General features: G+C 38.9%; 1 protein-coding gene across 3 annotated transcripts in view; it reads left to right on the top strand.

The window, feature by feature from the left end:
• Positions 1 to 25716, top strand: part of PDE4D (phosphodiesterase 4D) — a 626273-nt gene that overhangs the window by 336042 nt on the left and 264515 nt on the right. The window lies entirely within an intron of this gene.

Here is a 25716-nt window from a genome sequence, read left to right as displayed (position 1 = left end):
TATTCCCATTTCTTTCTTAGCCTGACTTGAATGAAATAATGAAGGTATCTTTTCTCCCTATGCTACTGTGTTGTTTGTTCTGGAACTTGTTTATTTATATACATTCCAGTGACCTGAAAACCGGAAAAAATGCTCATTCATATGATGATTCAGTAACGTTTAATAAATGTTTTTGTATGCTAGGTTCTGAAATGTGGTTATTTGGAGGACGACCATATAGCATTAAAATCCCTTTATCATCATTAAAACAGCTGTTTCCTCTTTGAACCACAGGCATCTACACTTCTGGCTCACTGCAGAATATTCCTCTGTAACTTTCTGTGCGATGTGGTGCAGTTAACTTGCGTGTAAATTCTACCAGTGGCTGTTGCGTCATGTCTTGCTCCTGGTATTGGCATTAGTGTCCTGGTTAGTGCTTAATGAGTATTATCAGGTGAGGCAAGAATACTTACCCAGAAAAACTTTAGCTCTTTGTGCGAATATTGAGTCTTGCAAAATATTAGAAGCAAACATATTATGGAAGCTCTTTTTTAAAAAAACAACTGCATGGGAGTTGAGGGACTGGGTTCAGAGTGCACCTTTGTCTGACAGATTTGCCCTTAAGGCGTATGCTGGCCTCTGCCCGCAACCGGTTTGCGGGAAAACGGAAGAAGAGGATTCTTCCCTTGGGAACGCCCGAGCAAAGTTCTGAAAGCCGCGTTCTTTTTGCGGTATTTCGAAGTTGTCTGCGGGGGCAAGCGGCCGCCGAGGCCCCGGGCCGGCAGCACCGGCGCTGGCGTCACCCGCTGCCGTTTGTCGGCGGCGCCGCCGGCTCCGCGCGGAGCCAATGGCGGGGCCGGAGCCGCCCGTAGCGCGGGGGGGGGCGGGGCGCGGGGCGGGGCGGGGCGCGGGGGGGCGGGGCGCGGCGGCGGCCGGGGCGGGCAGCTGGGAGGGACCCGCCGCCTTCAGCGCGTCAGCTGCGTGCACTTAGGGCTTTGTTTGCTGGTTTTTTTTGTTGTGTTGTGTGGGTTTTTTGTTTTAAATTAAATTTATGCCACGTTTCCGTAGAACCGTCCTGACCCACGTAAAACCCTTTCAGAGCCAACTTGAAACCGCGTTACCTGAAAAATGGAGCATGTGGCCTGGAACGTATTTCATCTTTCTGTTTTGGCGGTTTATTTAGCAAGGCATGTTGGGGAGGGGACTGCAGCCCACACCTAACAGGAAGGCCATTTTCATTGTTTTCTCAGAATTTGGCCTACTTCTGTTTCCAATAACTTGCAGAAATTATTTTAAGCATGCTTTAACCCCCAGAGCTCATCTTCTGATTAAGCGGTTTTCAGACATGAACCCTGAAGTCTGCCGAGGGGGGGGTGTGTGGAACAAAGCGACTCTTATTTATCTCCTCTAAGAGGATGTTACATGGTTTCCCCATGCACTCCTCGCCAGCCCCTTGCTGTCTGACACAGGATGTGAGCCCACTGCCTAGGGAAGACTGGCAGAAGTGTTTGCTAGGAAGATACATAAGGACAATTATATGTTCCACATTACAGTTTTCATTGATGCAAGCTACAGTATGCCTACATCTGTGCTTACCGAATCCTAGATCCCTAATTTAGAATGGAAGTGTTTTTAGCATGCCATTGTTCATCTCCACTCTGAGAGAACTGGCAAATTTGCTTATTCATGCTACAGTAGGTCTGTAAGGAGCATTTGTGGGTGCCAGGGTTGTAAGCTGGCAGTCATAGCTTTTAGTTCTGAACCGTCACAAATCCATGCATCGCCTGTAAGGAATGACAACCTTTTCTGTTATGAATAGGAATTGTGACAAAGGAAAGTTTTCTATATGTATATAACCTCCAACACCCACCCCCCCCAGCCCCCCCACCCCCCGTGCTACTTTCAGATGTCCATTAAAGGATGATAATGAAGATAAAGGAAAGGATATCTTTCATGGGACCCAAATAGTTTTGTGTTTGTTTAATACAAATACTAGTTCATCATCGTTAACAATGTTTCCCCAATGCTGATGCAACACATCCAAGGCGTTTTGTGGCCAGCGTTGTGTACTTCATAACATTTGTAACCTTTATATGCATATAGAACCACATATTTCAGAAGTAGGACTAATGATTTTCTGTACCTTAGAGATGTTGCTTTTTTAAGGTATTTCTAGTACCTTAGAGACATGCACTATGCCTTCATGTGCTAGTTCCTGCTTGTCTCACATGGAATGTGGGGAGGAAGACTTGGGGGACTGGGGATGGGGCGGGGAATGAACTCTTCTGAAATATAACTTACTGTTTCAAATGTCCAGGATTTCAGTGTTGTGTAACTAGTCAAGAGGGTGGATGTATTTTTGGTGTTCAGTCTTTTGTGTGGGTTTAGGGCAAGAACAGACAAGAAGTGACAATCCTGAGAGCAGGGTTTGAATGTGAACCTGTAAGCTTTTGCAAGTCTAGTGAGAATTCCAGTATCTGAAGCCTCCTAGTAATGTTAGTAATAGGTAGCAACTGACTACGGACAAAAAGCAACTATAAAATATGTATGTTCCCAGGTAGTATGAATGAGAGCTATAATCTGAATGGACTCTAAAGGTCATATAAAACTGAGATTGGAGTAGGCAAAACAAATATACTTTGAAGCTGTTTCAAATAGATTGTAGAGAAGCAAATGTAAAATACATACGATTAAAGGGGTGCAGTGGTTGGGGAAGGTCATGTCCTGGGTGAGGATAAAGTTAGTCCTAGCAACAGTGGGAAATGTTTGTGATGATATGAGGATGAGGATGATTTTATAACTACTTACCACATTACACACTATACAGCATAAATTATGTATTAACAACATACAGCTTACTACAACTGATGCTGAAAACAATTTTAGAAACATTTACTGCCGAAGTATATAACCTAGATTTCCTAACATTACATTTTATCTGCCTTTTTGATGCCAAAGCAAATTAAGATAAACATGGTGTTCAATTTTGGCTTGCCTAATTGTGTAAACAAATACTGTATATGCCTTTTAGCTTTACCATAGGCAAAACAGAAATGTGTTCAAGATTATCTGTCTTTAAACTGGTAAAGGTTTAAAATTAATCCACAGGTGAGTACACTAACTTTACAATTTACTTAATTTGATCATTATTGCTTGGTATACTTCATATAATGCAAAATGATGCAGATGCATGGTTGTAAAGGTTGTTCTTTTCTTCAGATAATTTGATGACTAACTTATTTTTTGAAAAGCACCTTAATAATTCCTTGAATGATTGCAATTGTTATTAAGCTTCAGTTTTTGCCAGGATTCTAAAATAATGATACTGAATTGTTTATTTGTACGTTTTCTAGAAACCCACATGGTTGTCAGCCAGCCAAAAATGTTTGGCTTTCCATTCTTACGCGGGTTCTTCCATTTTGTAAGAACAGAACAATATGTAACTGTGAAGAAAACTGATGGAAAATGAAGATCTTAATGCTAATGCATGAAATAAACTTTTTGTTATGTTCTTAGGACACGATGAGTCACCTCAGCTCACTAAGGTGTCATGGCCAACTAACTCTGTCAAGTGCTCTGCTCTTTTCATGGCATAACTCTTCTGGCCCAAACCAGGATGAAAAGTTTCAATTTACTCATTTGCTTGTTCTAGAAAATTCTGTGTTTATAGTGGGGAAAGAAAATAAGCTTCTTTATGAACTGCTTTTCAGCACAGTACTTAACCAGTTTTTAGATGTTTTGTACTTAAAACATTAACATTAAAAATGTAGAGGAGTATCTCAGTTCTTCCTTTGGAAATCTGGATTTGAACCTGAATTTTGGGGAAAAGAAGTATGATCTCTTAAACTAAGAAGAAACTTTTTAAGACCAAAGAATGTTGTTTAACCATCTGTGGTCAGCAGGTTTTCACAGTATTGCTATAGTATGAAATGTCACCTTATTCCCCATGTTCTTACGCATAGACAGGTGTTACTTTCCTTCAGGCATTGTTGCAGTTTATTGCTCAAGTTACGATGAGTGTAGTAAGATACTGAATGAAACAAGGAGTTTCATTTTAAGGTATCTATTGTCTTTTCTTTATATTTCTTAACACCTTATCTGTCTGGTGTCACCTAGCCAGCATTCAGTATGCTGAAAATTAATGAAGGGAGAAAAATATTTCCACTGTCTGCAAATAGGGCAAGAGTTTATTTGTTTGTAAGCTGTGTTAGCAGTCCTTTGACTTTCTGTAATGTTACCATGTGAAAAGCTGAAAGATCTCCAGAAACATTAGTCAGCTAAGCCTGACAACGCCCCTGACGGACAGGCTGGGTATGTATCTATGTATGTAAATTACAACCTTCACCACGGAAGTGCTCTGTAGTCTTCCACACAATAGTTAGGGCACTTCTGCAGGCAAAATTTCTGCACAGGCAAGATAATATAACCATATAAGCTAATGTAAACTGTCACTCGCTTTGGATGTACTAGACAGATGAGTACCCTGTTGGGACTTCAGTCGATTATTCCAGAATAATAAGATCATTTAACCTGCATTTTCAGATCACTAATACATTAATCTTTGTATTACTGCAACTAATTTCAAACTGAACTTCTCTGTCTTTGGAATGTGGACTCTTGTCAAGGCCTGCCTTTTGCTCTTTGGTGCTCAGCCTACAATCTGTAAATGAAGTTGTTATTTCATAACTCTCTCCTTCGGATGCACCATCTGTTTTGTTCAAGTGAAAACACTTTGAAACACTATGTCTCATTAGACGTAGAGCACGTCTGTGAACCAGTCATTTTCAGGCTAAGTTAGAGTCAAGTTGTTTCTTGAAGGATCTTATAAAATTGCAGAAAGTCTTGCTGTGTCTGGATATAGTCTTGATTTATATCTTCTTGGAAACTCAAGCCACAATCGTAGAAACTAAATTGAAACTTCTTTTCATAATGAACACCTGTTCATGCAGTTCTTCACTCTTACCTGCATAGAAAGAGCCACCTTCTCTTCTTGGGGAAGAGTTTATCCGTAATTACATTTTGGCTCAGCAAAAATTACCCTACACATCTACCTCTTAAACAATAGTTTAGTAATGAAGAAAAAACATTTAAATTATTATTACATTAAACATGTTGGTTAAATATGATTTATTATTTATGTTGTTTCATTTATAGAGTACTGTGTAAATAGGTTTGTAGGTACTTACATAGTTCATAAACATTTGGGCCTGACTTAAGTGGGGATGGTCTTTTGTTGACAGATAGATTCCCTGAGGATTGGAATTTGACTCCTAGTGAGAAAAGAAACAATGGTGTTAAGTATTGTAGTACGTTAACAGGTTTACTTGAAATCCACCTATATGGCATTTGGAGACAACCAAAGAATTGTCCAGGTCTATTCATAAAGATTTATTATTTTGTTTTATATTTTCAATTTGTGGGCAGGGAGGAGAGTAGAGGGAGGAAAGAGAACCGCTAAAAATATTGAAGGCTGACAATCACAAAACTGAAGATTGGCCAACAAATATAATTTACTGCTTATTATAGTTTCATGTAATTAAAATAGAAGTAGTTGGGTTTCACTTGTACACTATGCTAAATGGCAGGTTTTATGCTAATATGAATTCATTATTGTCTGCTGAAACTGTAACTGAATACATGATGCTTGATACTTTTTTATTACTGGATTACTTCTTTGATGATAGCAGAATGAGTTAAGATAATTTTTCTTTTAACCATTGAAAAATACAAGAATATTTCCAGTAAAAACTACTGGTGAGTAGCTGTTAATAAATGCAATCATTTTCCCTGTGTGACTCACTCCATGGGATTAGTAAAATGGAACACACAAAAGAAAAAGTTTCAAAGGAGTGGATAGGAACAAGGACAACATTTGAAAAAGAAAAGAACAATTTTGCTTAGGAAACTGGTAACTATGTTTAAATGTCTGATCCATTTTAACAGAAGAAAGGGGTGTTTACATACTTTTAAAACTGGCTAAGTTGATATTCCTAGATTACCTTGGGAATTTATTACTATTTTTAAAGATGGGTATGGAAAAATAGTATGAAAATTAGTATTTTGCCTTATTTAGGCAAAATTAGTTCTCTTTCTGTTGAGAACTAATTAAAACTTGCCTGAATATTAAAGTTATTGAAGCACTGGAAAGCTACAGTGAAATTGCGTATACCTGAGTCTCAAATTTGGGAACTGTTTCTTTTAGATTTAGTTAGCTTAGTTGATCTCTTAAAAGGAGGATCTCTAGGCTTCTTGTATCACAACTTTTAATTTTACAGAATGATTTATTCAGTAGTTTTACAAAATGTAGAAGGCTTAATTTTTTTTTTCTAAAGTAGAATGGCTTCATATTTTCAATCTTAAGGAGCAATTGGTTTAGATTGTGTTATTTCATATTGTCTCATTTTAATTGGGTTACTTTGATATGGCAGATGACAGCTTGTCCCCTTCAGGAAAACAGATAATTCTTACTGAGATGAAAAGACATGACTTTAACTCTTTCCATCTGCAATGAAATGTAGCTCCTATTTTAATGATTTTTTTTTAGTGGTTATAAAATGCTTAATTTCAGACACTAACAAATAGTCTTTAATATATGATCTGAAATACAGACACATTTTTAATGTGGTCAGTAACTAAGGATTGAATCAGTTACCTTTGTTTATCATATGGATGTAACTCTGTAACAGAAAGCTTGCGTGTCCTTCATAAGTTGTTGGCCTTGACACAACAGTTACTTGGTAAAATTCTAAGGTCAGTTCTATGCCTAGTTGAACAATCACATGATCTTTAGAATATTTTAAGAGAAAAAAGTACTCCATGTTGTGTCATAACATTTTATACTACATTTATTTCATATGTCTTATTCCATGTTATTACTGGATTTATCTTTCTTTACAAAATTGTTTAAGAGTGATCTCTTTTCTGGGGATGTCAATATACACTCTTATTCACAAGCAATTTAAAGTTTTCAGAATTTAACTTCTTTTTAACTGGAAAAAAACATACAGCTCATTTGCAATATACCTTGCAGATTCAGACCGGAACAAGACCTTCAAGGTGAAATAGCCTTTCTGGTTATAGTAGAAGCATCAAGCACAGAGGCTCATATACCCTAATGATATGTGTCTGTATACCAGGGGAAAAAAAGTTTCAGAAGTTGGTTTCATTTGTCTTTGTATCCAACTGTATTCTGCATAGGCAAGTAATGCCTTCAGGGAAGTGAGGAGATTTTAGTTATCAAATTATTAATCACAGTGTTACTTTAATTTAGTGTACAATTAAATCCTTGAGACATATTAAAAATAGCAGATTAACTGTGGGTTTGAGTGCTATTTTAAGAGAAAAGTTTCATTTGGTGGATCTGGACCAAAGCTGTTAGTTATGAAATTGACCAAATATCAACCAATTAAAAATCATTTCAACACATGAAAGTCTAAGATTTTTAGGCATCTTTGACTATTTGTGAATTTTTGTTTTCATGTTATGTGCATTTATGAACATTATCTTCCAGTATTAGTTTTTTGGCTAATTCATCTTGAATTGGGTAAGTGGAATAATAGAAAAAGGAATGAGGCATCTCATCCATACATACTTACAGAACTTGGGGCAGAGGAACCAGTATCATGTTATATTCAGTATCTAGATACATCCAGTAATGTATGGAAATCAATGCTCAACTGAACTAAAATGTACATATTAAGGACAAAAAAATGCAATTTTAATCGTTTGGATTTGGTATATTGTGAAATAATAATGTACATATCATGCCATCCTCCAACAGCAGAATTACTTACCAAAAAAATACTGGTGTGAGGACTTAATATTTTTAGCTTGCATTTGATTGCATACATTCATCAGCTTATTTATATTTAGGCATCTAAAGAATACTTAGACTTCCAACTTCAGAGGCTTTATTTAATTCTTAAACTCTGATAGAGGTATTTTAGCCAATATTTTTCAGCTCAGGAGGACCCATAAGTTCCCAGAAACCTTCTTGAAATCTGTCATTCCAATGTTTCCTGCCCACTATAAAATAACATTTCATGCAACAGAGCTCATAACTGTCTTAATGAGCATGGCCTATGACTGTTACTGAGCTCTCATGTTTTACCTTTCCTCAGTACTTTAATTTGTAAATAGCGGATCTGAACCTTTACAGACATTCCAAATCAGCAACACTATTTCATTGTCTTGCACTGTATTTAGCTACTGTATGTGTCCTACTATATGACACTACTTTTCATCAGGCAGTGTCATCTTTGTAGTGTCTTAACCTTCTACCAGTCACCAAATAAAGCAAAGAAGCTGTGGTAATAGGCAACAAAAACGATAGAATAGCTATTTTCCAAACAGGTCATAAACCGAATAGTCATGGTGAAATAAAAATTATCCCTTCCCCCATCTTGTAGGAGGTATGGAGAAATTTACACCTGGGATAAAAGTAGAAGATTCTTGAATGCTAGGCTGGTGTCATACAGAAAAGCATATTTTCATGTACAGGCCAAGAGATACCCAGCTCTTCTATCAGTTATTTTTTTAAATATACTTGCAGCCTTTCCACGTTTCTTGCTGGTTGTGAGAGAGTAGGTTTTTTGATTGTATTTTAATACAGTGATACTGAAACGGAGGTTTGGTAAAGGTTACCAATCAACAAATACCTATTCTTTCCCTGTTGCTGTTTGGGATTTTGATCTTAACTGTCCTTGGAAATCTCTTCAGGGTAAACATACAGCAGTAACCGTGCAATTTTCCCCTGAGAATTTCCAGGCTCTTTGAATAACTGCCATAGAAAGTGGTCTCTCCCTCCGAGAGACTCACCTGTCCCATAAAAATACAATAATCCTAGGAATTGCCCAGAGAAGGTGAGTAGCTAACAGCTGCTGGGTTTTTTCCTCCTTTCTAATCCAACAGTATTTGGAATGTCCAGCTCACAAATACTGAAATTGCTCTTTCCAGTATTAGACAGATGTTAGTGGGAGTATTAGTTTGGGATAATAGGCCATTTTATTTGTTAGGAAGTTACAACTTGATAAAAAGAAAGTTAATGTGCGGTGCTTGTCATCTGTGTAATAAACATTTTCAAGTTTTAAATGGTGTAATGCTTTTATTATTGCAGTGTAAGTTGGTGAGCTATATGCTATACAATATCTTTAGCAAGAGTGGAATCTCTATACGCTGTATAATCCTCACAGACTAATCAATTTTCTTTCCATAGGATTGCATTTTGCAATTAGATGTGGCTTGTGGTGAGGTAACTGCTACTGGGAATACCACAGTCACGAAAAGGTATGCATGCTGAGCTGCAGCTGAGCTAATATATGGCTATTTATGGCAACCAAGCAGGAATCAGAGATTAAGACATAATAAGGTAGGGATTGTACCAGCTCACTTGCTTGTTCTGTGAAGTAGAAGGAGGATTTTAAAGCTGATTTAGAGCATTGCTTTTCCCCTGCAAAGTGAGTATGAATAAAAGTTTTAAGATATTTTTGCATAGTGAACGTTTTTGAACCATCAGTTCATGCAATCCTACAACAAGATCATATAGTCAGGCCATTGTTTCATTAATTATACAATATATTTAAAAAAATAATTGAAAGGCAAAATGAATCTACGTTCTGAAACAGAATAAATGACAATTTGTCAGGATATAGGTAATGGCATCTGTATTAAAAAATAAATTCACTAAGGAAAACAAACACTTGGAGTAGTAACTGCTAGATTGTCAGTTTTTTGCTTTGTATCCTTTGCTGAAACGCTTCATTCCTACTGCCCTCCCCACCCCCCCACCCCACCCCACCCCCCCCAAAAAAAAAGAAAAAGGAGTGCTCTTCTCCTTATGTATTAAGATTTTGATACTTGGTAAATATAGAATACATAAGCATATTTATGACTGTGAGTTTAATGTTACTGCTTTCCTGAAATGTCATTTGCTTTCCGTATATTCACAGGTATGTTACTGGGCATTAACCAAGGCAGCACATGCAGAATGTTGGGCAGGAAGAACTGCTTTGGGACTGTCATTTAAATATATCACTATCTATATGTGAAATGCCCCCCTGCCCCAGTTACTTGAAGAAATCAGGCCTGCATGATCATACCTATCTGTTTCTTTCAGGAAACAGTGTTGGTTAGAAAGTGCCTTCAGTCTGCGTGCTTCCTGAGGGAGGGACTGCTGCTCCCTGGCAAAGCGGCCCCTGGGAGCAGCTGGCCGGGCAAAGCCCTGGCAGAGCTTGCTGTCACCTCAGTGCTTCTTGCCTCCTGCACCCTCACACTGCGTCCGTGCAGGTGGGTCACAGGAGAGGGAGGAGGTGGCCAGGCTCCCCGTTCCTCATGCAGCAGCTTACTGCTGCAGTTCAGGTGTACTGTGGGGATGAAGCCAGTGAAGTGTGTTACGTGGACATGGGCGTAGAGACAGTAGAGTTGAAGCGTTATCCATGCAGACATGTTCAGGACAAAAACACAGACAGAATGGAGTTTGCAGTAATGATGAACCTGTATCTCTGTTAACCATAGATTTAATCTGTTAACATCATATTCTGAATATTTTCAAAGCCACTCATTTACATCTTAAGTGCTTAGGCTGCCTCTGAACTCCGTAAGATTCACTTACGAATTGACAAGCAAGTCCAGTTGTGTTGTTCTTTCCCATGATGAATAGTGTAGGTAACAGCAAGGATTTTGAAAGCACCTTAAAGAAACCTTTAAAACATCAGCAGAACAACCATGGTATCATAGTACTCTCCTTACTGAAAATGTATGCAGTATTTTAACTGTCAGTTACAGAAAACACAGAATAAAATAATTAAAAGCATGTTTAAATTTCTGAGAAACCACTTTTCTTCCCTAACTAGTCACCCATGCTTGAAGTACTCAAAAAGTGCTGAGTATTTAACATGCATTAGTTTTACCTTTCAGGAACGTAAGTTGAGGGCATCCGTGCATTTGGAATGAGATTTGTAGTAATAACAGGACCACTGCAGGCTTGAAAAAGTATCTTATTTCTAATTTTAAAAGAGACTTTGGTGCTCTGCAAGTTTTGCACTATCATCCATGTTAGGGGATACCATGAAGAAAGAACAAATGTGCTTGCATGTCTAGGGAAATAAAGATGACATTTTGTCTAGTGTTGTGAGTCCCTTGTGGGACCCTATGTGAAAAGTACATAGAATCATAGAGTAGTCTGGCTTGGAAAGGACCTTTAAAAGTCATCTAGTTTAACCCCCCTGCAATAAGCACGGACATCTTCAACTAGATCAGGTTGCTCAGAGCCCCATCCAACTTGACCTTGAAATGTTTTCAGGGATGGGGCATCTGCCACCTCTCTGGGCAACATTTCCAGTGTTTTACCACTGTCATTACGAAAAAATTCTTCCATATTTCTAGTCTGAATCTATCCTCTTTCAGTTTAAAACCATTACTTCTTCTCCTAATGCTACAGGTCCTACTAAAAAGTCTGTCCCACCTTTCTTGTAAGCCCCCTTTAAGTACTGAAAGGCTGCAGTAAGGTCCCCCCAGAGCCTTCTTTTCTCCAGAGGAACTAACTACCTCAAAACTCTCTCAGCCTTTCCTCATAGGAGAGGTGTTCCATCCCCCTGATCATTTCTGTGGTCCCCCTCCAGACCTGCTCCAACAGGTCCATGTCTTTCCTGTGCTGAGGACTCCAGAGCTGGATGCTCCAGGTGGGGTCTCACCAGAGTAGAGCAGAAGGGCAGAATCACCTCCTCGACCTGCCGGCCACGCTTCTCTTGATGCAGCCCAGGATACAATTGGCTTTCTGGGCTGCAAGTGCACGTTGCCAACTCATGTCCCGTTTTTCATCCACTACTACCTCCAAATCCTTCTCTGCTGGGCTCCTTTCATTACCTTCATCCCCCAACCTGTATCGATACCAGGGGTTGCCCTGACCTACGTGCAGGACTTTGCATTTGGCCTTGTTGAATCTCCTGAGGTTCCCCTGGGCTCACTTCTTGAGCTTCTCCAGGTCCCTCTGGGTAGCATCCCATCCCTCAGGCACGTCAACCACACCACACAGCTTGGTGTCACCTGCAAATGTGCCGAGGGTGTACTTGATCCCACTGCCTATACCGTTGATGACAATATTAAACTGTACTGATCCCAATATGGACCCCTGAGGGACACCACTTGTCATTGATCTCCATCCAGACATTGAGAGCTGTTGACCACTACTCTCTGGATGTGACCATCCAACCAATTCCTCACCTACCAAACAGTCTGTCCATCAAATCCATGTCTACAGTTTAGAGGGAAAGGTGTTGTGTCAAAGGCCTTACAGAAGCCCAGATAGATGACATTCATAGCAATTCCCTTCCCCACTGATGTAGTCACTCCATCATAGGTGGGCAGCAGGTTGGTCAGGCAAGACTTGCCCATGGTGAATCCATGCTGGCTGTCTTGAATCACCTCTCTGTCCTCCATGTGCCTTAGCAGAGCTTCTAGGAGAATCTATTCCATGATCTGCATGGGCACAGAGGTGATGCTGAGAGATCAGTGGTTCCCAGGGTCCTCCTTTCTACCCTTTTTACAAAGAGGTTCAATGTTTTCATTTTCCAGGTACCAGGGACTTCACCTGACTGCCATGACTTTTCTAGCATCAGTGATTTTTATGTGAGACTTTTATCAGTCAATGCACTTTCACCTTCAGGAGAAATATATGCGTTTCATTGATTTTTTTTTTTGTTGTTTACCTTGGAAGTTAGGACAGGGAAAGAACTGAAATCATATTGTGAATGCTGTGCGTTTGTCAGTATATTTTGCTACTGCATAGAGGTTTTCAACTGCTGAATATCAGAATTCCTCATGCACAGTGAAATTAAAATGCAAATGTCAGAGAATCTTTGTGTTTGTACCTGCAGTGACAGGAGATGGTTGGCTGCAGAGCCTTGGAGGAGTCTTGCTAAAGTCTAACAGAGTCTAAACTCCCAGTTTAGAACAGTCTTGATAAATGTGTGCTTTAGATGGTGAGAGAAATGCCATACTTCTGGGTCCTGTATCATTGCAGAGTTTTAAGAGCAAGTTAAACCAACATGTGCTAGGCATATTCAGCTACAGTTCTGTTGGGTTTTCTGCTTCAGTTTTAGAGCTGTGTTGGCAAAATTGAAGAAATCAATGGAGTTTAATTGACCAGTCAGACCTTTGGGCTGGAAATTAGAGTACTCCTAGACTGTCAGACAAAGCAGGCTCTGGAACAGCCTTCCAACAGCATATTGGAGAAAAGCATGGAAGTAATTAACTGTTGCATGTTAAAAATAACAGAGGAAATGTTTCTGTGATGTGGAGTCTGTGACAGCAGGGCAACTAGACTGTGTCACCCAGAGTGTCTCTTACATCCCTTCTACTTTTAAGTTTCTTTCTGGTAAATGAATTAATTCAACTACTCCCTTCCCTTCGCTGCCCTGCCCTGCCCCGCCCCGCCCTTCCCTGCCCTGCCCTGCCCTGCCCTGCCCCACCCCGCCCTTCCCTTCCCTGCTCTGCCCTGCCCCACCCCGCCCTGCCCTGCCCTGCCCTGCCCTGCCCTGCCCCACCCCGCCCTTCCCTGCCCTGCCCTGCCCTGCCCTGCCCCGCCCCGCCCTTCCCTGCCCTGCTCTGCCCTGCCCTGCCCTGCCCCACCCCGCCCTTCCCTTCCCTGCTCTGCCCTGCCCTGCCCCACCCCGCCCTTCCCTGCCCTGCCCTGCCCTGCCCTGCCCCACCCCGCCCTTCCCTTCCCTGCTCTGCCCTGCCCCACCCCGCCCTGCCCTGCCCTGCCCTGCCCTGCCCCGCCCCGCCCTTCCCTGCCCTGCCCTGCCCCACCCCGCCCTTCCCTTCCCTGCTCTGCCCTGCCCCGCCCCGCCCCGCCCTTCCCTGCCCTTTCCTGCCCTTCCCTTCCCTTCCCTGCCCTGCCCTGCCCTCCTCCCTCCTCCCTCCTCCCTTCTCCCTTCTCCCTTTTCCCTTTTCTTTTCCTGCCCTTTTTCCTGCCCTTTCCTTTCCTGTCACTTTAGGAGTTTAAATCATTGTTGATGTATTTTTGAAAGAATTCTGTATTTGTCTGTAATGCCTAAGTAGTAATGCCTCTTGTTTCCGAGGACTAAGCTTTGGGAGTAACAGGGGTCTGGTAGAATTGCTTCGGTGTTGCAGCTGGTATATTTCAAATAGTTCCTGTATTGTATCTGTAGTGCAAGTAATATATAAAAAATGTAAACACACACACAAAAAAAGTATATTTTAAAATATCTTTGATACCCATTTGGGTTCTTTTCCTATTTTTACTATTAATGATGTATTCATTATTTACCTGTCTGAAAAGTGTTAAAGTGGTAGTGCTTTTCTAAAAGTTACTAAAATAAGGAAAGAGAGATTGATGCAACCATCAATGAAACAGATCATTCATCTAGTAACAAATTTAGGAAGATGGATCAAAAAGTCATTTAAGCCTTTGAAAATGGGATTGATACCAGTGGAAATACCTTTGAAAATAGGACTGATAACCAGTGGAAAACTTTTGTACCAAGTTACATAACTTCATTTTAGTAAATAATGTGTTCTTTGAAAATGTGGTTTCAGTCAGTACCAGTAGCAATTTTGGGTTAAATTGCATGAATAGTTTCAATGTGTAAAAAGGTGGTGCCTAGGAGTAAGTAGCGCTGTGCTGGAGCAGACTGCCAAGCTCAAATGGGAGTTTATGGTTTTGATGGCATCCTCATCTAGCAAAAATAACACCAAGGATGCAGAGACTTACGTTTAAATTTCCTCCTGTTCCACAGTCCTGTAGAATGCCTAAATGCTAAGACACATAGTAATCTTGTGTGTCTTTATTTCTGTCCTTTTCTCTGAGCTGTTACATTTTATATAGGATGCTCCCATGGTAGTTCTATATCAAGGTGAATAGCGCAATCTGCAAATAGCAAAACCAATTAAATATAGATCCTATTGTTTTATGGCAGAGCTCTTTAATAAATTATGATGCTTCTAGCAGCAGCCTCTTATCTCAATAGGTTTTTCATCCCAGTAAGAAAAACAGATTAAAATAATTTATAAATAATCCAAATTGAATTCTGATTTTTTTTAATTAGGTAGCTGAATCAAAAATCTAGTTACTTCAGCAGCATTATTTGCAAATTTATTTCTCATTTTCCATGTTAGATCATACCATAGTTTTTCAATACACAGGACTCGTATCTCATTTGGATCAAAAACACAGGACAGAATAGAGCACAGCTGCTTTCTACAGTTGAATGTAACTGATGATAGCTTTCCATTTCAGTATGCTGTGTAATTCAAGAATTTTCAACCTGATCTGTTATGAAATATCTCTATTAAATAGCCTCAATATAATAATCTATTAAATATAATATAAATTATACAGTGTGCTTGATACCTATGCATTGCAGATCTAATAATTCTATTCTTTCTGCTGAAGGTTTTCTGTATTGTACTGTATATCCAGACAAAATACATCTTATTCTAAAATTTCTGATTTCTAATATTTTCTAATTAAAAAAAAAAAGGTAACTGAAAGAAATATAGTAGGCTTTTTTGCTAATATGCCAAACAGATATTACCAACTTGGGTATCTATCACTGACAGCCTAATTTGCTCTTACATTATTCGTGGCTTATTTGGGTGATATTTTATATCACTTTAGTTCTTTTGTGCATATTCTGTCAGAAGAGTAGTATAGTATCTGAAATACAGTGACAGGCATACTAGGTTTTTTCTATCATTCAGTTATATAAGTGGTTTCTATTTTGATACAGCTTGTATATTTGGCAGTACCTTACAATGTTCTTGATTCTTCTTACTACAGACAAAGGATAGATTAGTGTTTTAAAAGATGTTTGTTCAACAGCTTCCAGGTAGCTTTCCAAGAACATAATTTGTGTCGTATTTAAGAATGCTTTCACCTTTTTTATATCTTCAGTAATGTTTGGTACTTTTGTTGCTCATTTGTGTTTTATTTAACTTTTCACAGTTATTTTCAATACTTTTATTTTGTCAGTTATTTATATTTCCTACCAGATACATCTTTTCTTCTTAAGACAAAGTGGATACATATGCTACATTTTTTCTATATTGTTGTCTATGCTCATCTTGCTATAAGCATCATAGAACACTGATACAAATACATACAAGAATGAAAACATGACTGTTGCGGTAACCTCATAGTTTCCTGTCCTTAATTGTTTAAGGGTAGTGGATTCTTGAGAAAATGTTTTCCAGAATGGTAAGCTAGCAAACCTGTTACCTTCTTTTCTTGGCTTTTTCCTCAATCAAGATACAATTTCATAGCAGAAATGCCAAATACTTATTTCATGGGGTTTTTTTTCTCACATACCCTACTTCTGTGTTAGCCTGTGACTATGAATATCAGAAAGTTTCTATAGAATTACATTCTCGTTGGTCAGAAGAAGCAGGCTTTTAGTACCCAGTAGGGCTTTTTAGCTCTATGAGTGATTAACAGGTCAGTTCTGAGTTGTCTTAATACTATTTCAGTGCCTCATAATCCAGCTCTGCTGTAGCTCATTTCATTGAGACGTCAGCAGCTATTATTCTCACTAATGTTACCGGTATCACTCTGAGGACCCATGTGACTGCTCACCTCCTTCTTCTGTAGTCCTAATGGTATCTTTAACTTTGGAACACATCAGACACCTGTTTCGGTGGTTATTAGACTTCATTTCTACTGTGGCATGATTTAACCCCCTCACTTTGACATTCACATCTTTTTAAAAAGCAAATCATGTGCAGATTATCTGAACTAACTTTCTGATAAACAAGGGACTGTGTTCTCAGCACAGTCAGGCAGAAACAAACAAAAAATCCAGCCAAAGTAATTTAACATCATTGATCAGATTAACTACAGCACTATTTTATGGATCTGCAAACAAGATAGAAGGGTACATACTGCAAAGAATAGAAGAATAATTAAAATCTTCCATTGCAAATGGTCTTTTGCTTTCTAGTAGATATGAATATGTTTTGACTGAGTCTTACATAGAATTCCAATTTGAAGGGGTTGAAAGTTAGAGGATATAGTGGAAACCCAAAAACTCAAGGTAGTTTTAGGGGAAAGCCTGAAAAATCTGAGAAAGATGTTAGATGGGATGATGATGCTCCAGAAGTTCTCTAAAATCCTCATAGATTCTAGCAACAAGTAGCAAATGTGGGTAATTGGAAAATTGTGCCAGTGGCCACTGTTAAAAAATCAATTTACAGAAGCACCACAAAAGTAGTCTTTAATCTCTCATAGGTTTTTGTCAAGAGAAATTATCTCAATAGGTATATGAAAAATTCCTTTGATTGTAGGAGCAAAACATACTGTATACTTGGGGTTTTTTTTCTTCTATCAAAAGTATTTTTTGACAAATTAAATAGCTGTTTCATTTCTAATGTCAGCAATGAAAACCCATGTCAGAGTGCTCAGATGGCCTACTTCAGTGTCTTTGAAAATTGTGAGGTGATCAGTTCAATAATTCTGCAGAGTCAAGACTTCACACTGATTTTTTGAATTAGTTTTGTTATTTATATAGTAGATACTGTATATGTAAAAGAAATATAATACATCTTATATATATTTAAAGTATATAATCATAATTATAAGATGATTAAGCATCCTGTAGTGTTGGTGCTTCCCTTTGTTTTCCCCATTCTTTTTCTCTAACAATTGCTTACAGGGTTCAAGTCAGTTTTCATTTATTTGTCATTTAATTATTTCTCTTTAAGGTGATATAAATATGTGTTGCCACTTACAAAGGGCCAGTCATTCCTTATCCTGAGCCGTGGATACACATGGTCATGTCTTTTCAAACGGGCACTGCTGAACACAGAGCAACAGACTGGGAAAAATTAGAAAGATTGACTTAGGTTTTCCTGTGTTTGGCTACAGTCTGTATTTTACATTCATTAATACCCATTTAAGAAAATGTGTTTTGGAATTATTAGCCTCCTCTTCCCTAGATGTGTGAGGTGGGGTTCTCACTTTTTTCTTTCACTCCAATTTCTTTCTTACCTGAAACCTGATCTAATAAAGTCAACATATTTGAATGGTCTATAAATCTCAAAAGGTACTATATATTCCTAACGTGCTAAGGGGCACAGTTCCATCTACCATGGTTTTCTTTCACTGCTTGTTTATTGTACCACTAATTTCGAGCACAAGATAAGATCTATACGAAGTGTGATAGATAGTTAAAAAAATGACACAATATTTGAAAAGAACTTTTCACTCTTCCATGCTCCATTAAGCATCCATTTTTTTTTGTCAGTCATCAGAACACTAAGGCTGTTTCTTTACAAGAAAAGTTTATTTTATATTTACCTGTATATTTATTTATTATTGGGGAAAAAAAAAGCCCAAACAACTAAAAGAGATGTGCCAACATTTTCAAACAATATAAATAAAAATGAAAACTTTCGCAAATATATTTTGGATAAAGTAAAACAACAATAAAAAAATCAAACCTTTATGTTTGCTGTAGCGGGTAAAATTATAACAAAGCTTCTTCTATCATATAGCATCTTTGGAGAAAATAGCGAAATGTCTGTAATGTCAACCTAGTACTTTAATTTTGGTGCTTTTTTTAATAGCAGAGAATAGTACAACTATATGCAATATGACATTTGCAGATGTGAAGCACTGAGCCTTATAGAGTGGTTTGTAGGAAGGAGCAAGTGTCAGAGATTAATGAATAAACAGAATTTTCAAATACTGGAAGACATAGCTTTGTTCAATTCTGCCTTCTTGGCATCCTGCTTGATATGTTTGTCACCAGTTCTTGGTTATGATTCTGTTGCACAAGTCACATTAGATCTGGATTTGGGAAGGATCACAAAAGGCTGTAGGCCACTGAAGTGTCTTCTGTGACAGTTCATGTAGGAAGATTAGAGATAAATCTGGAGTTTGAATACCCCCCTGATCTCCCCTGAGGACACTGATTTTCTGTGACTGTCAGTGATGGAGGTAGGAAGATACAAGACAGCTTCCAAACTGAATGCAAAAAGTATGTTTTAATTCTTATTTAAACCACACACACACACACACACCACCTACCCCACACCTCCAACCTCCCTCCTTCCTTCTCTCTCAAATTATAGAATGTATACTTTCCTCTATTTATAGGAATTAGAAGTTGCAACATCCATATCCCAGAAGTTGGAAAATTATTTTCTCTTAAGAAATCTGGAATTCGGATCTGCAGTTCTAAGGTTCTTACTGTCATTTTGTTTAATAATGACCCAGTTATGTGATGGACGCTATTCTAGAGAGAAACAGGGAACTGTCCCATGCTAAATACATATTTATATTTACATAAATAACTTACTACTGAGAACACTTCTTACTTGAAAAAGCTAAAAGTTTTTATTTCCTTATTTATTAATTTTGCTTCTGTATTTTCCACGGTATTTTATTTTAATACTGAATTTTGATTTAATATTGTGTTTCCTGTGAGACTATCAAAGTGGATTTTGGTAAGGTAATTAGCAACATGCCTTTCTGTTTACCAAATTTACAGAGGGATAAATGGAAGCACCCAAAAGCATTTTCTCTAGTGGTTGTTGTTGAGAAATGTTTTACCTGTTCTTTACTATTACGGTTGAGTGTAAAGATTATAATCAGGATTAAGATTTTTGTTTTCATATTAGGCATTGATAAAATTCATAGCAAGAAGTAACCTCCACCTTATTTTAATCTAAATGCAGAGGCAGGAGAGGGGTGAAAATTCAAAGACAAAGAAGTGCACACCAAGGGCAAGGTGGTGGGGGGGCCTGCAGCCTAACGTCATCTTTCTGATTCTTGAGAACACGCTAGCTGTCATCTTCTCCAGAAAAAAATAGTTTCGTTTAAGCTTATTTTATATGCTTACACTATATTGTGTGAGAGTAAGTGTACTAATGAAGTGGATGTAATGGCAGAAATCAAGAGTACCTCTAGATGGGTAGATATTCTGGCTGTAAGCAGACGTCCACAGGGGAAAGTGCAATATGACACCTCCCACAAGTATTCTCCCAGCCCCCAAGTATTTTCCACTCAAATATTTCCTAATTTATTTCCCAGTCTCCTCTGGGACCTATGTAAACTTCTTCGTTTGCAATATGCTTTGGCAGGGAATCCCCCAAGTTACAACAGCCTGTTGTATGGAGAACAACCTCCATTTTTGCTTGGAATGCAGATCTTACTGACTTACATTATGTCAAATTGTATTTTTATATCAACTGGTTACTCACTGAAAATTAGATTTCTGAAACTTAGTGAGGGATGCTGCATATTGTTGTTTGATATTACCAGTTTCTCGCTGAAGAAGATCTTGCTTGTGATCTTGGTCTTTAAAATAGTGAACATGTCATAAGTAAAAAAGAAATAATCTTTGAGGCTGATAGTAGTTGTCTTTCACCCTGTAACCTTAATTTACCATCTTTGGGATAAGATCATTGAGAAGGTCTGAGAAAAAAAACTCTTTAACAATTTCTGGATGTCATACAATTCTTTGTCTTTTTATTTATCTATGATAGAATGATGCTACCTAACAGCAAAGATGAATACTAGTGGTTTGATTTTTTTTACTGTTACCTTTTAAATAATCTTGCAGTATTATGCCAGTTAACTTTTTTCTGTCTTGTCATTTACACTGTAGGGAGAACATTTATGATTGGGCTTTTTTTCATTTCAGATCCAGGCATGGATGGGAATAGAGAGATAAAACCAAAAAGCTTTTACACCCACTTCTGAAAGTAATGTCAGGACAAGCAATTGTCCATCCTTACTTTGTGTACCTCCATATAGTGGGCGTACTGTTACTAATCTTATTTGGAGTTAAAATATCTGCATATCTCTTTAAAAGCCTTTAAGTACTTCTCCTGGCTGTACCAGACAAACTTCTTGCCTTTTAAATCTCAGGTGTTCAAAAAGTGTAATGGTGGGGGATGTGGAAATAACCAGTCACATTCTCTTGAGCTTGTTATGCACATGCAAATCGAGTAGTAGCAAAGAGGCTTTCTAATAGGCTGTTACCTACCATTCAAGATTATAAAATGTACTAAGGCGTGATTTCACATGCAGCTGTTTGTATAAATTTAGTACCATATCAAATTAACTTTTGCAGCAAAATGCAAAACTGTTGCTTGTGAGCTTATGTGAAAACAGACGTATTTGTGTTTAAAACAAGGAGGTTTGAAGGATCCAAAAGTTAGAAAATGTTACAATTCTGGTGACTTGCACCATAACTTAAATAGTTAGGATTCCTATGTGTGTGAGGTACTTGCTCCAAATGCATGAAGGGATACTATAGCTTCCACAGAACACCTTATTCCTTCACTGCTTTGGCAGCTGCCCCAGTATTTCTTGTTCAGCAGACAGCCCTGCACTTCTTTCTCAAAATAAGTAATTTAAAACCTGCACCAGATTCGAAATGGCCTATTTCCTCTTGAGTTTTCCTTAATTCTTCCCATTGTAGAAGCTGAGTACTTTACAAAGATTAAAGGATGTGCTGTAGCAGCACTGACAAAATATCATTAGATCTATTCTATAGATGAGAATTTAAGGTATGAAGAAGTGTCTGCTAATGTGGAGTAAGTAATTTGAAATATCCAGAGATTAATTTTCCAGCATTTCTAGTACTTTAATAGTAACAAATCTAATCCAGATACTGTTCAAATAATCTTCTTTGGCAATTGGGAATACTCTCTGTTTCTGCTAATCTTTCTTCAAAATTCAGAGCTAAGTACCCTTAGAATTGAGTGAGGTACCTATGGAGATCATCTGTGAGGGATGTGAATGGGTTTAGGTAGCCCATTGTTGTGTGGGAGCTCAGAATCTCATTCTACAGAACTATATCAAAAATGAACTACCTTGGGATATATACCCAGCACAAAAAAAAATCTGACTGGATGGATAATTTTAGGCAAAGATATAAATAGCTGAAAAATAACTTCTTAAAAGAAATATCAAGGAATGTTAACTATCAACAGTACTGATAGCTTTGTCAAAAGAACTTCCTTTGAAATGTAAATGTAGATGAGTAATAGATTCTGTCCCTCCCATATGTGAGAGATTTGCATGATAAGGTAACATTTCACGAACTTACTTTTTTAAATGAAATTAAATAATGACCATGAAGTTACTCCTTAAATACACCTTTCTCTCTTAAGAAAACTTATTTGCTTTTCCAAGGATTTATTTTTCTGGACCATTACCTGATAAACAGTAACTTGTTTCAGTAATGCTTAATGACGCAGGACCCATCTGGCATTATATCAGGATGTGCAGCTGGCTATTAATTACTGAAAACTTCTCTACAGCTCAGATGAAAGCATCCACCAAAGATCTGATTCAGCAGATTCTTTTTTCTTCTTTCTTCTGTAGTACCAACCAAAAAAGAAGAGTAAATAATTCATACTTAGTACATTTGTCATGGATACTGAAATTGCCAACATCATGAATGCTGATTTCACTAATGGTTTCTATTCTTCTCCTGTATTGAATTTTAGTCTTGAAACAATGTATTAGTTTCTCTTCTGAGTTTTCCTCCAAACTTTATGGAAATAACTTTTTTTATTTTTCTCCTGAAGTGTTTACATACAGTGTAACGATGCATAAGCTTTGCAAATAGTCTTGGATTTTGTATTTTCATACATGCCCAATAGAGGTGAGGTTGCCACAGCTGCATGTTGTCAGGCCCACTCTGTGTGCAGTGTAAGCATGCCTTCCCCGTGGGCGCACACATGTGTACAGTACTGATAAACACATGTGCATGGACACGGCCACCCAGCTCAGCACAGGCAGAACAGGGAAACACAAACCGTGCAACTGTCCGCATCCTCTTCCCCCCTCTGGCTGATAAAGATGAAGGTCTGTGGGTGGGATACACATACACTGTTAGTCCTCCAGGAGCTGGGCTGTGATGCCCCAGTAGCTATATATACCGTAGCTGGTCCCTGGTTTCCTCATTGGCATGAGTGTACATGCATGCACACACACAGAGCCACACATATAGGATCCTTTCATGACCAGATTAGAGACCCACCCCACCCCATAGCTGACCATGCTACTTCACACCTAAGACACATACAGCATGCAAATGGGCCTCTTGGTCAACCTCCAACCCCATAGCCCGGACCCCTGATCCCTCTGGTGGCCACCTCCACCAGGTGCCTCACTACCAGCCCATGGCTCCTGGGCCACTCAGCCAGCTGACTGGCTAGTCTGGTTTGATGCATGTTAGTGACCACACGTGGTCTTGCTCCAGTTGCTGGCACCAGGGACATGGTTACAAACGGTCTCACCCTAGCTGCTGGCACACACATGTGCAGGACAGAGAGCCCCTCGCCCAGGAAGAGAGTTAGAAGTGCAGTTCAGTAAAAGGACAGGACAGACTGTGGGTATCCTGTGGCCAGCTAAGGCAACTGACCAGTTCCTTTCAACCCCTTACTCCTCTTTTCCCATGCATGTTCCTTTCCAAATCACCTTGACCTGTCCCTTCCCCTGCTTTCGCTTTCTCCCCGGTACATCCCATGGTAAATACCATGCAATGCCTGATTGCTTTTCCCTGGTGTCCCATAATGTGTCCCATGCCTCCTGGCAGTACTCCCTCAGTCTGTAAGGTGCTGTAGGCAGCCTCTGCCATCAGCTCACCATGGTGGGTGTCACTCCGCAGCCTACAGGGCTGAGGCTGGACTGGGCTGCTGGGGTTCCCCCTCTTGTCATCATGCCTCTGTGCTCCCCAGTGTATGTGTGTGTGTGTGTGTGTGTATAGACAAGCTTTATAATTACATGTGTAATTTTGCTCTTACTCAGAAAATGTTGGTATTTTAAGGAATGCTGTTGGGGGATTTCTTAATTGTTTTTTATACACTTAAGTCAGGATGTAACGTCACTGTGATAAATCTACTTGAAAAGCATATATTGAAAAAAAAATTACATAAGAGGGTATTACCTTATTTAAAAACAAAAAAAAAAGCATATTCTGAAAAAACTAAAAATCTTGTATGGAAAAACACAGCAACAGGTACCTGAAGAATTGGCTTATAACTGTAATGTGGGATTACTAGTAAGGAAATGGCCCTACAAGCTAGGAAATGGGAAGAGAACTGGAAAATAGTTCTTGGGGTTAAGATTTCATTGAATGGTTTTAAGAAGAGTTCTGTTGAAATGTTTTGGATGTTTTACAAGGTGTTGTTGCTGTATTATTGTTCACCTTATAAAAAAGGGGTAAATGTCTGTCTAGTTTTAACAGCACCCCTGAAATGGCACTGACAGAGAGCTTGTCAGAGCAGATTGCTTCAGCAGTCCCACTTAGACTTGTACATTTTGTAATATTTTTTTGTGCGCTTCTACAGGTCAGACATCCAAGGAATGCTAGAGGCTAAATGTAGTTTGACTTTACCAGTCATTTAGTTGTTGAAATGAGCTGTCCTGAATAAATAACTGGGCCTGGGTATTTGAAAAATGAGGGCACTGTGGCTGGAGCTGAAGGCTTGGCAGGAGCATTTGTGAAGGGTGTTAGTATCACAGGCAAGTAATTGGTTCACTTAGGAGTATTTTTTCTGCCCTCAAAGAGAGGGGAAGTCTCAGTCTGTAAGTTCTCCTTCAGAAGATTTTGCTGTTTGCCATGCTGTGAGATTCTGAGTTTTAGAGGAAGACCTGCCCTGTGAAAATCTCTTGTGTTTCTAACCAAATAGTGGTTTTAATGTATTTATTTAACCACAGTAAAATTTTTATTCAATCTGTTTATCAGAACAAAACTTTTGTTGTAAAAATTACACCATTGGGTGTCTCATTTCCTAGAGAATTTGGGAAGAGTAAGTTTGTGGTAAGCCATTGACAGGTCTTACTAGTCTGAAACACAGTGGGAGGGCAAAAGGGCCAAATGCTTAGTTTATACAGGCTGTGTAGCTACATTGTTTTCCATTTCCTTTTTTTTTTTTTTTTTGCAAGTGGTGAAAACTTGAACAGTAACAGAGGTAAGGAAAGAGGAACTTTTTTAATGACATCTGTAGTTTACAGTAATGCCTTTATTTTGTGTAGAAAGACTGTAGGCACAGGGATAACCTCACACATTTTAATCAAGAGTACTTCAGCTCTGAGGGAACAAAAATTAGACAGTATCCAAAGTTTGTCAATAGAGCTAGATTATTTTTTTTAAAAAAAAAAAAGTTAAAAAAAAATTTTTGGTTTTGCTTGTTTGGTTGATGCTTGAGCCTTTTGACTAGTGCAGATGAGATTTGTCATTCCAGCACAAATACTGTAATATGTTCCAGCTGGTGAGTTTAGCTGAGTGCCCTAGAAAGATGAACTTGCTTCCCTGGCTGCTGCCACCAAGGAGTTGGGAGTAGCAATGCTGGTGTTCAGAAAGGGTCACCATCCAGAGCAGTCATTGCCACTCAGCCTATGCAGAGACATCCTCCAGAACACCACTATCGTATGGGTTGGTGCAACTTCACTAGCTCTGTGTGTGGACGGTGAGAAAGGAGAACTGCTGTTCAAGCAAACTCTGCTTTGCAGGCAGCTGGTCCTCTTCCTCCCCAGACTCGGGGGTCCCTCCCCATCCTGGATCCCCACTGTTATCCACAGTGGCCTGCTGCAACAGGCAACTGCTGACATGAAACTGACTCTGCACTGCATTGCATTTTCAAGTTTTCCATAGAAAAGCTGGAAATAGGCTGTGAAAGTTTATATTCTTGCACAATTATTTTCTTACCTTAACTTTCAGAAAGCCAACTACTTGTCAGACTGTGTAGTGGTATAACGAG

The sequence above is a fragment of the Falco punctatus genome, assembly GCF_963210335.1.
Source record: "Falco punctatus genome assembly, chromosome: Z".
Classification (NCBI taxonomy): Eukaryota; Metazoa; Chordata; class Aves; order Falconiformes; family Falconidae; genus Falco; species Falco punctatus.
This window is presented reverse-complemented; position numbering and strand designations above follow the sequence as displayed.